Here is a 12,231-nt window from a genome sequence, read left to right as displayed (position 1 = left end):
GTTACTACTAAAATGTCGAATTAATCATTCGGGGTATTATTTTTACAAAATCATATGGGAAACTATCACGTCTAAGAGAAAGCTAAACCTGAGGACCCCGGAACATGAAGAAAAGTCATGTGTCTACGAAAACAGTAGCAGGAATTTTTTTTTTTTTTTTTGTAATTTTTTTCCCCCGGGGGCTGTAATTTGACTGCGCTCTTTGGCAACGCTCCAGAGACAAGTCCAAGTGCTTAATCTCTTTCTCCTTCTCTCTCCCCCTCCACCTCCCCACCGTTCTCGCCCGGGCAGAGGGGAGGAGGCACCGCAGATCCGCTGCTCGCGGCGGCGGGGCCCGCATCCCTGCGCCAGGAGGGGCGGGTCGGGGCGCGGCCGCCGAGCGGGGAGCGCGGCCGAGCGGCGGGGCCGAGCCCGAGGAAGAGGAAGTCCGAGCCGGAGCGGCGGTGCAGGGCGCTCGGCGGGCGCCGGAGCCGGCGCAGCGCAGCGCAGCCGCACCTTCCCGGGCCGACGTGCGAGGGCGGCCCGCGCCGGGAGCCGCCTCTACCCGGGTAAGCGCCCGCTTCGCTGGACACCGGGTCCTTTTCCAGGGACGGGACCGCTCGGCCGGGAGCCCCGGGCAAGGGGAAGGGGCCCGGGGCACCCTCGGCCCGGCGCCCCAGATCCGCAGGTGGAGGCGAGCGGAGCGCGGTACCGGGTTCCTGTCCCCCGCGCCCATCCTCGCGGGTGGGGGCCGGCGGGGTCGGGGGAGCGCCCCGCCGCCGGGACCTGGGCCCGCCCCTGCCCGCCGCCGTCCTGAGGGGGCGACCCGCCGCCGCCGCCGCCCGGCTCCGGGCTCCGCGTCCCCGAGCCCCGGTCCCTGAGTCCCTGGCTCTCCCGTCCCTCCACCGGCTGCTGCGGCGGAAAAGGGGCTCCTTAGTGCGCGCCGGAGCGTTACCAACCCAACCCTCACAGCCCAAACGGCACAGTCGGAAAACGGGACCCGAGCGCCCGCCGCTCTCGGTCAGCTCCCCACCACCGGGCCCGGGCGCCTGGGCCCCCAGGAGCGGCGAACCGCGGTGGGAGTCGGAGGCCGGGGCTCTGTGGCGCGTTTGGTTGGCAGGATCCCTGCCTTTGCACATCTAGCCTTGGTGTCCCAGCTCTGCAAATACGTCCCCTCGGGGGGGGGGGGGGGGGGGGGCGGTGTCGAAAGCCCGTGTCCCGTCCATCACGGGGTCGATGTAACACCTGGTCCACGGGGACTCTGCCGACCTTCCTGGCCTCGGAGGACAGCCAGGGTCTGCGGTGATGCCCGCAGCACCTCCCCTCCCCCCACCCCCCACCCGCGCTTTGTGTCCTCTGGTGAGACTTTGGTTCTTAAATCAGAAGCCTAGGAAGGTTCTAATCGGGAAAAGTCGTTAAGCTGTGGCATTTCATTCTGTTCCTGGGAAACAATGAGGTGGATGACTTTTTAAACGCTCTGGTGGAGTCTTGTTTGTAGAGCCGGTATTTCATTAAGTTCTGGTCCTTAACCCTCCCTTTGTACCACCCTCAGGTGGCCAAGGCTACTGCACATAGTTTTGAAATTGTAGAGGGTGAGTCCGGGGGAAGGCTGTTTGCAGCAGGCATCGCGGAAGACAAGGTCGATCGCAGAGGGAGAGTTGGTTTGGGGGTTTTCCGACGACTGGGTACAGAACTTCCTTGTGTTTTCGTATTTAAACCAGGAGACCAGCATGTTGACTCTGGGTCAGATTCGTCTTCGAACAGAATTCCAGGCCTAGAGAGATCATGGAATGCTATAAACAGAGTTATCAAGTGTTAAAATCAGCGTCTCCGGGCCGCTCAGTTTCTGTATACTTTTAAAGAATTTATGGACTTTGGATTTTGATTAAACGCTATTAAAACATTTCCAGGCTTATCGTGTCTAGGAATAAGAAACTCCATTCTAATTTCATCTTTGCCAAGTCAGACCTGAGCAAGCGGTCCACCTCTGGTGGCCTTGGCTTCTCCCTTGTGCAGTGATTTAGAGGAACCAGGGAGTTTCTAAAGCTTCAGGCTCGCTCCTCACCGCACCACTCCCACCCCATAGTCCTTGTCTGGTCCACTGTATTTAAGATTTAGATACAAAAGTGATGGTTTGATATTATGGTCCTTTACCATCTTTGAGTCTGACTTCCCAATTCCTCACTTTGCTTTTGGTCCTGTTTGAAACCTGGTGTCTAAGCCACCAACGCCCCCGAAGACACGTTTTCCCCAGAGTTCTCCTTCCTCATTGGCGTCATCCTCATAAGGTCATCAACAGCTGTCACTGCATGACCTTCCTTTTCCCTGGTATAGCTCTCCCTGAAGCTTTCCACTGAAGGGCAAGGCGCAGTGAGAAACGGTTACCTGGCAGTCAGACCCATGCCTGAATCCTGCTTCCCTTGATGGTTTTTTTCCTGCTCATCTCCATCCTCACCATGGGCACCAGCTTCCTTCTGTGACTTTAACATGGACGATGTTACCAAATACAAGCTTAAATATTTCCCTGGGAGACTCAATCTGTGCTTCAAAAAGATTAAATGATCATTTTTTAACAAATGGATAGGAAGTGGCCAAGTAAGTTTTCAGAAGAAAGAATAACCAGTGCTGTCTTGTTCTCCTCCTTTTTGAGGCCATGATTTTTCAAGTGATTTAATGGTTTGTAGTCTGACACATAAACACAGGAAATGCTTGAGTAACACTAAATCTTTTGAGCCCTTAGTAAACTATAAAGCAATTCCTGAATCTATGCTCTGATTTTTAAAGGCTGCAATCCACTTTGTACGGATTTCTCTTCCCTCCCCCTTTGCGAGTAGTTGGTCTTTCGAACAGCTGCCATCTGTGAATCCTCACGCAGGTGAGATTATATCCATGGAACAGTAAAACTAGATGCATCTTGGATGAGCCAGCCAAGCCCGTACATCTTAAAGATGTGTGAAAGCTCTAGTGGTTAAGAACAAGTGCTCTGGAACTAGCTGACCTGTGTATGAAGTTTGCCTCTGCAGCGCAACAGCAGTGCGACCTTGACCCCTCTAAGGAAGTTATTTAGACATGGATTATTTTATAATGGAGAAAATGTAGCAGTCATAGTTGATCATTCTCTCCGGATTATCTCACCTTTGCTTATTCCTTCCTCTGTAAATTTAGGAAGTAGTGACCCTTCCCTCTTGAACGGTGCGGAGCATTGATGATTATTAACAAATTAATCTGCAGTAAGTGGTGGGTGCACTGTGTGCTTCCAAGATGATTACTGTTGATAAACCGAGTCCCAGGAGTGAGTGATTTTGTTGGCAGTTACGCAGCTCTCAACTGGCAAAGCTGTGATTTAACCCAGGATCACTTCTCTTACTCCTGAACTTCACTACCTAGAAATGGTGGTGGCATGGGGACATATTTTAAATTAAATGTAATGGTTCACTCTTTAAGAAAAAAATCCCTTGCCTCTTTTGACTTAAAAAAGAACATAGTTTCCAAAGCAAAATGTTCATGTATTCAAGCAGGGATGGGAATAGAAACATCTTCTAGACAAAGACCCTAAGCAGCCTAGTGCTTGTGTTTGGCAGGCATCTCAAATATTAACGTTTCATGACAGCCTGCATCAATCTTGCTTTATAAAATGAAGAGCTGACCCCAGGCCAGTTGGGCATTCAGAGCCATGGGCGTCTGTGCCGAGGAGAACTTACTAACTGCAGGGCCCGCTTTCAAGTAATTAAGAGATGGCTGCATGCTCTGCTGCTTATTGCTCACGCTGATGAAAAGCAACAGATGCTTTAGCAGAGATGATAGAAATATAGGCTGGACATGCTAGTGAGGGGGCCTGGGTTTGCTGTTAAAGTAACTAGGCCGCAGGTCATCCGGATGTTGCAGAACAACTTCAGGGATGCTTGGGTGACCCCCATCCCAGTGACTAGAAGTTGCCTGTAGTTCTAGCGTAGTTTTCATGTTCGAGTCATGTTTAAGTATATTTCCAATCTATATACACAAAGTTACCCAGAAATGTTTCTCTGCTGAGATACAAGCCATGTAAAAATCTCTAAACCTAAACATCTCCTTTTGGTAAATATTGAATTACTGTTTGATGGAAAGCAAAAGGAGGCTGCATTCATGGATCCGAACAATCCCTAACCCTCCTCTTCTTTCCCCCTTCCCATCCTGGAGGAGGAATCCTGGAGGAGGGGCAGCTTCAAGAGTGTTCATGTTAGGCTATGTTTTTAAAAGATTCCAGCTACGCCCCCCTTGATGTACTAAACTGATGTCTTTAATTAAGAAAGCTATTCGGGTAAGCTTTAATGACCAGGGTGCTGTTGAGCCTACAGAAGCCACTTATCAGCAGCATTAAGAAGATCAAACCATTGCAGCATTTGGCCAAAAGCTAGTAAGCCTTCAAGTGTGAGAAGGACATCTTTTAAAAAGATCAAAGACAAAGTTGAAACGTGTGTGAGTGTAATAATCGCTGAAACTTTAGAATTTTCATAAAAGGAATCAATAAATCTAATGTTTGAAGTGGCAAATAGATCTTACCATTGTCCACTCCGTGTCCAGTGACATTAAGCACTGACTTAAATGCCCTGACTCTGAACAGAAATGGAGGAGGACGATGAGAAGTTCTAGATCAGGGGGTGGTGAACCTTTTCCCGTAAAGAGCCAGATGGAAGTATTTTAGGCTTTGTGGGCCATGTACATACCTGTCGTATATTCTTTGATTTGTAGGAGGGGGGATTGGTTGTTTACATAAACCCTTTAAAAATGTAAAAACCGGGGCTTCCCTGGTGGCACAGTGGTTGAGAGCCCGCCTGCCGATGCAGGGGACACGGGTTCGTGCCCCGGTCCGGGAAGATCCCACATGCCGCGGAGCAGCTGGGCCCGTGAGCCATGGCCGCTGAGCCTGCGCGTCCGGAGCGTGTGCTCCGCAACGGGAGAGGCCATGACAGTGAAAGGCCCGCGTACCGCAAAAAAAAAAAAAAAAAAAAAAAAGTAAAAACCGATCTTTGCTTGAAAGCCATACAAAACAGTCTTTTCACTGGAAATCTAAATAAATGTTAGTAAACCAAAAAAAGAAAAAAATATGGCAGCCGTAGTTGGCCAACTGTGTCCTAAATGAAATATTCTGTCTGTGATATCCTTTAGTATTTTTGTGGAGCCCCCAGATGATAAATTTCATAGGCTCTATCTAAGCTGACTCGCTATAGACTGACTTATAATCAAATCTCCTGTGTTACTGTTTTTTCCAGTCACTCTTCTTTATTTTCTCTTTACACTGGGCTTAGAGGTCTCTGTTAGACATAGCGATCAGTTGACATAGGACTGACAGCACCAAATTTCAACACTCATCCTTGAGTGAGATGCAGGACAGGGAGAGAAGCTCAGCTGGGATGGAATAAAGTCCACATTGAAACGGGTCATTGACGAAGATCATTGATCATATGAAATGAACTTCAAACCCCCCAGGATGGTACCCAAGACCTTCATGCTCGCTTTTCTCCTAGCACCTTCCCAGGTATACTCTATGTCTCTCTCACTCAGGATAACTCACAGAGCTCTATATGGGCTGTGCTCTCTCTCACCAGTGCTGGGATCCGTCCACACAAAGTTTAAATATACATCTCTTTCGTGGACCCTCTCCTGATCTTATTGGGAAGAAATACGGGCCCCTGCAGCTCCATATTAACGCAGGACCTTACACGTGAAGCATATAGAAGGACAGAGAAGTGTGGTGATCCTCAGTGGACAAATATTACCTTTCAAGTTTGGGGGAACAGTTTTATTCTTCTCTGTAGCTTCAGAGATCCTACCTCACCTCTTTGGGCCACTCGCAGAATCAGCCCCATTTCCAGGCTTTGCATGTGATACACAGTAGAGCATGGCACCGATGTGTCTGGATTTGAAGTCAGGCTGAGCTGACATCTAGTCTGGGCTTCTCCACTTTACCTGCTGCCCCATCTTTAAAGTCAGAAATGAGAATGACCTCTCAATTGCTAGGAATAAATGAGATTATTTTTCTCTGACGAGCATTTAGTTCGGGGTCTGACGTGTAGTGATTGCTCAATAAATGGCAACTTTTGTTCATTCCAGGGTCATCTATTGAGAACCTACTATCCCTGGAATGGTGCCTGACGCTGCTCTAGGAATAGCAGTGAATACAAGAGCCACGGTCTGCATAGTGATACGATCAGTAAGCGGAGAGAATCAGGGTAGGGGATGGGCCACCGTAGACTGGTGCTCCAGGAAGCCTGTCAGAGAAGGCAAGGTTTGAACTGCAACTTTAATGAGATTGATGAGTCCCTGTTTCATCAAATCTAAGATGCTTTTGAAACACACCCTTTTTTAATGTACCATTAAGAGAGAAGAAATGCTGTCAATAAAATTGACACAGTCTCCTGTAAGATGCATCCCTAGGCTGTGAAAAATGTGCATCTTAGCAGCAATGAAATGCATTAATATTGGTGCTCAATAAATATGCATTGAATAAGTTAGTGTTACACCATGGTTGCCTCCGAGGTTCAGCTCCGATGGTTTACGTTGTAACTGAGTTTGTCTCTTCTGTTTCTCAGGTCTGAAAGATTGACTTGGAACTAGCAAAGGGTACAATATAGTAAAGTATTGTGAGACATTTGTGATCCAACGTGCTTTAAAAATAGTTTAAGACATTTGCTTTGGTCATCTCAATGGGCAAAGTGTCTTGGTGACTCCTGTTGAAGTGAAATTGGCCTGGACGTAACTTGGGTAGGAGTGAAGTTGAGCAGCTCTTGCAGCCGGTAATTCCTTCTGGCAGCTGTCCGTGGAGATGTGTGAATCTTTAATGCACAGAAAGGCCTTCCTCAGGGCAATGAAGGCATTAGCTGGAGCTGTCTTCCTTCTGTTTCCCAGATTTAACGTGACATAAATACTCCTCTTCTCCTGTGTATCCCAAGGGTCTGATCATTCCCCTAACCAAGCAGGTCCTCTGTGATAATGAAATGAAGGCGGCTCCCCTTAGAGCCACCCCCCTGCCCTCCTCTGGCAAGTCTCTGGGTTTTCACAGTCCAAGCAGTGTTCTCCTCTCTCTCCCCACCCTCCTCCTTGCTTAGAGAGTAAAACACTGCTTAAGTCTTTGCTTTCTGACCACCCTCTAAACTCTCTCCCTCGTCAAGATCTTTTTCTGAACCCAGTTGGGAACCTGCTCCAACTCTCCCCTTCTGTCCAAGATCTCAGCTTCTGGATGGATGACTCAACGGGGGCTTTGACAATACTTAGCTATTTCTAGCTGTCATAAAGTGCCCTTTCATGCTGTTTTGATTTTAATTTCAACATGTCACTCAAGTCCCGCGCACACGTCGGCACGCCTGCCCTCCACACATGGTGAGCGTGCCTTTCCTTCGGCCCGCCCGGAGTCTGTTCTTGTGGGACCCTTTCAGCAACTCCCACCCTCTCCCAGCAAACTTCCCTGCCTGCACCCTGTCTGGCTGGGAAGGGTCTGTCAGCACTAGGCCACGGAGGAAGCGAATGCAGACCTTGCTCCCTTCCAGGCACAACCTTCCTCCACCTTCTCCTGTGACGGAAGCCCTCATGCTATAGGGGGTCTTTCGAACCCTTGCCAACTCTAGCTGAAATATGAGTCTTTGGAAACAAGTAGATGCAATGGAAAGGCCATTTGCATTCCAGGGATGCATATTAACCACGGTGCAGCCTCAAGATGATTTAAGGCTGTCTCCGACCTGTGGCTGGAATGCTTGTCAGGGTGGAAGGGGTGTGTGAAGATGCCAGGCCACAAGGAAGGAGTGGGGACTGTCGCAGAGTTCAGCTTCCCATGGTCGTATGATTACAGGCAGTCCTCAAACACTAACATCTATGCTTCTCTGATGTGCTGGGAGAGAGGAAAAAACTGTAATCTGGGGCATAAATATACGATCCTGTGTTTATTCCCTTTAACCATGCAAACCTGTTATTAGTTTAAGCATCTATGTTGTGCTTAAATATTACAGCTGCTTCAAAGGAGGATACGGTAGCTGGTCTGAGACAGCTTACCATTTAAGTACTCAGTTGTCTCACACTTTTAAAATTTGAATCAACTAAACGTATGCATTATGAAGCATAAGGGTCAAAATCAGGGATATCGGATCACTGAGTGGGGTATGCAGAGCAGAAGCCCATTCGAGGAGATGTAGCCTTTAAAAGTGATTTTTATAAAGAGAAAACGCTTTGGGAGTTCGGGAGTGCCATGTACACACTACTGTATTTAAAATATATAACCAATTAGGACCTACTGTAGAGCACAGGGAACTCTGCTCAATATTCTGTGATAACCTAAATGGGAAAAGAGTTTGTACAAGAATAGATACATGTATATGGATAACTGAATCATTTGGCTGTATACCTGAAACAAACACAACATTGTAAAGCAAACTATACTCCAATATAAAATAAAAATTAAAAACAAAACAAAAAAGAAAACCCTTCCTTTACCTCGTGCCCTTCACACCTTAGATCAGAGTTTTTAGAGAATTTCTTGCTAAGGACTAATGAGGGTGAGGCTGGAAGGGTGATGAGATGGGCAAGGAACAGGCAGAGAATGGGCGCCCAGATGGGCTGAGGAACGTTGGCTGTGTCTAGGAAAAGTGCTTTGGAAAATATTTGTAAGCTTATGGAATATAGTTATGGAGCAAAATCTTGGTGGTCTTGGCTTTTTTCCACTTTTCTTCAGTGTCTATGTGAGATAAATGCTTATTTTCCCCTCCCTCCTTTAACAGTCGTTTAGATTAAACTCTAAGGAATTGCCATTTAGTCACAATACTTGATGATATTTGATCTTGACACTAAAATGGCAAGGAAAGCAATGTGAAAATAATGTTTCTGAGGCATGTGGCCCCCTGTGGCCCATAGGTATACCAATCGCAAGGAAGCATTACCTCGAGCAAGTTGGAATCCAGAGGATTTCCCAGAAGTGTCATTATCAAGAAGCACGCTTTCTTTCTTCTTTCTTTCCCTGTAGAACTTATCCTGATAGAAAGCAAATGCTATGAAGTTCTAAAAATCGAGTTGTGATGAGCACTGTAGTAGCCACGCCTTTCAGAATCCAGAATCCCCCTAAAGAGCAAAGAGAGGTTTGTTTCACTTTATGATCCGCCACGCCAAGATGCAGTACTATCTAATCTAATCCTATAGTTCAAGAAATTTCCAAACAGGAAATTTCCAAACAAGAAATTTCCAAACAGAAAAACAGGTGTTTGTTTTTTACCTTCTTATATAAGTGAAGAAGAAAGCACCTTTCTGTATTAGCTAAAGGCATAAGAGCTAGCAATAACTATTCTAAAAAACCCCTTGGCTTCGGGTTACTAATATGAGCAGAAAACATACTTTGCAAATGTTCGGAAACGACATACCATGCTCTTAAAAGAGAAAATTCTTACTTGATACTTCAGTATGCATGAGATATAGCAATCAAATCTAATACTTTCTTGCTTTCTTTCCTTACTTATTGTAATGCTAGTTCAAGCACTGTTTCTGTGACATTAATTATGGGAAAAATGGTGTGCAGGGGAGAGATAAGTTTGTTTTTCTAAGGTCTGAATAATCAGAGTTGAAATGTGGGAATAGTCTGGAATTAGGCAGCCTATATATGTCATTTGGACATTATTTGAAAACGCCTGCTAACCTGGGGGTAAGACTATATAATAAAGATACTGTGAGGCTTAAATGCATAATGTCTATATAGCACCCAGTACATAATAAGCCCTTGATAAATAGTGGCTCTTACTATGTTTACTGGGTGTCACACTTAAGTTTTATTCCCTGCTACTAGACATCTGGAACAATGAACCAACATGAAAATAGCTGAGAAAAAACATCTCAGTGGTGGAAGAACAGCCTTTCTCCTGAGGCAAAAGTAAGAGGGAGCGAAGAGGAACACTGTTGCGTTGGTTTTTACTGTAGTAGAGACAGACTATACGTTACACTTGGGAATTCAGATTAGAATTCGTGTATTCAACAAAGATAATTTCCTGAATTCTGCGGATACAGTGATGAACAAAACAGACCAAATCTGGAGTGAAGGGGGAAAATCCGTGCGATGAGTGCTTTAAAGAAAAGAAAAGAGGGAAATGGGTTGGGGCCGGGAGTGGCCTGTTATTTGCCTGGGTGGTCAGAAAGGCCTGTCTGAGCTGGTTACATCGAGCCAAGATTTGTATAATAAGAAGTGACCTTAAGAAGATGCGAGGGAAGAACATTCTTGGCAGAGAGAAGAAAAATACGTATGGAGGCCCTAAGAGAGACATAAGCTCCGTGAGTTCTAGGGAAAGAAAAGCAGGCTGTGAGTGAACAAGGGAGGCAGAAGAAAGCGTGAGGTGAAGGTGGAGAGGGAGGTGGGGCCTGAATCTCGTAGGTCTTTATAATATTGAAGATCTTTACCGTGGCTTAAAAGAGAAATAGCGTATGATACCTGGATGGTATCGCTTACATGAGGAATCTAAAAGCAGTGGTACAAATGAACTTATTTACAAAGCAGGAACAGACTCACAAGACTTAGAGAATGAATTTATGGTTACCAGGGTGGGGCGGGGGAAAGGATAGTTAGGGAGTTTGGGATTGACAAGTACACCCTGCTGTATTTAAAACGGATAACCAGCAAGGACCTACTGCATAGCGCAGGGAACTCCGCTCAGTATTCTGCAGCAACTTAATTGGGAAAAGAATTTGAAAAAGAATAGATACAGGTACCTGTGTAACTGAATCACTTTGCTGTACACCTGAAACTAACACAACATTGTTCATCAACTCTACTCCAATATAAAATATAAAGTTTTTTTTTTAAAAAAAAAAGAGGCGCCGTGCAAAGCCACTGGAGGGTTTGAGGCAGGGGAGCGACAGAATCTGATCAATTATCTTTCAGTTGGGAGCAGCGGTACAGAGAGGATGCTGGCAACGGCAGCAGGTTGACTCGGAACTGGAATGTCAGCCACTTAGTTACTTTGCCTACTAGAAAATAATCAAATGCAATAGCTCTCAAAATATTCTGATTTAAATTTTCTGGCTCAAATGGTGAGGGCCTATTGTGTTTCAAAATAAATCCACAGAAACACCGCGCAGCAGCCCGCCCGAGCCTCCCACCCGAGCCTCTCGCCGCTATTCATATGCCTTCTGAGATTTATCTATTGGCTTTTGCACAATTGATTTAAAGTCACCCACCCAGAACTGGGCTGACAATCTCCATTTCCAGACCCACCTCTAACTTCCTGGGGTTGTTTCTTTTCCCTCCTTTTCCAATGCTTAGTTAATAGCATACCACAATTCATTGGTCAGGAGAAGCCATTTTTTTTTTTCCTTTTCTGCCTTGTCCAATCAGTCAGCAATGACTTCCTAAACAGGTCTCTGTCCATATTCACTTATTCATGTCCCCCTCCCATCCGTTCAGATGCTCCTCGCTTGCCTAGCCCACTAGCATAGTTGGTGAGCCGGCGTGGATTGATGTATCTAGAATACAATCTGACCAGTGAACGTGTTGTCATAGAGGCCTCTTCTAATGGCTTCACCCAACGGAAAGGCTGACAGTAGAACTTCAGGTGGAGACACAAGTCCCAGGTAGAGAGCCTTTGGTATTCCTCTGGTCATGTTTTCCTTCTAATATCTCAGGTCGAATCCATAGGCAAACTGGGCTCTTCCTCCCAAATATCCAGAATCCCGTGACTTCTCAGTCTTCACTGCTGCCACTGGGTCCGGTCCAGCTGCTCTCTCTGCCTGGATGGTGCAGTAGGTTCCTAACTGGTCTCCTGGCTCAGCCCCACGCCCCCTCAGCCAAAGCGATCCTCACTCAGACTCCTCTCACGGTTTCCCATTTCGCTCAGAGTCAGAAGCCAATCCACGGAACGGCCTCCGACCCCCACAGTGGGACCCCTGCCCCGCGCTCTCGCTCTGATCTGCCGCCTGCCCCTCCTCACGTGCCCACCCTCCCCCGGCTCGCCGGCCCCTCTGCTGGTCCCAAATACGCCAGACGAGCCCCGGCCTCAGAGTGTTTTCATGACCTCTGCCTGGAACATTCTTCCCTGGATATCAAAGCTTTACTGTCTCACTTCTTTCAGTCCCCTGAGCAAGTGTCCCCTTATCAAAGAAGCCTTCCTGATGGTGCTGTAGAAAACGGCAGCCTCCGTACCTTGGAGGCCGCTGTAGCCTTCTTACTCTACTTCATTTGTATGCACAGCATTTAAGAACACTTAACAAAGGATATGGTTGTTTCTTGTCTGTTCTTCCATGAGGAGAGAGGCC

The 12,231-nt window shown here is 47.0% G+C and overlaps 1 protein-coding gene across 1 annotated transcript in view; it reads left to right on the top strand.

Moving 5' to 3' along the window:
* The first annotated feature begins 391 nt into the window (after positions 1-391).
* The window catches only part of PLEKHG1 (pleckstrin homology and RhoGEF domain containing G1), a 221,316-nt gene continuing 209,476 nt past the window's right edge, over positions 392-12,231 (top strand). The window contains exon 1 of the mRNA XM_027083419.1: positions 392-548. The gene's annotated coding sequence lies outside the window, so the exon portion shown is untranslated. The remainder of the gene's footprint in view (positions 549-12,231) is intronic.

This window comes from Aethalodelphis obliquidens, unplaced genomic scaffold (assembly GCF_003676395.1).
Source record: "Aethalodelphis obliquidens isolate GAN/ISIS:26980383/991018 unplaced genomic scaffold, ASM367639v1 scaffold3, whole genome shotgun sequence".
Classification (NCBI taxonomy): Eukaryota; Metazoa; Chordata; class Mammalia; order Artiodactyla; family Delphinidae; genus Aethalodelphis; species Aethalodelphis obliquidens.
The sequence above is the reverse complement of the archived record's forward strand: the minus strand, read 5'-3'. Positions and strand labels throughout refer to the sequence as shown.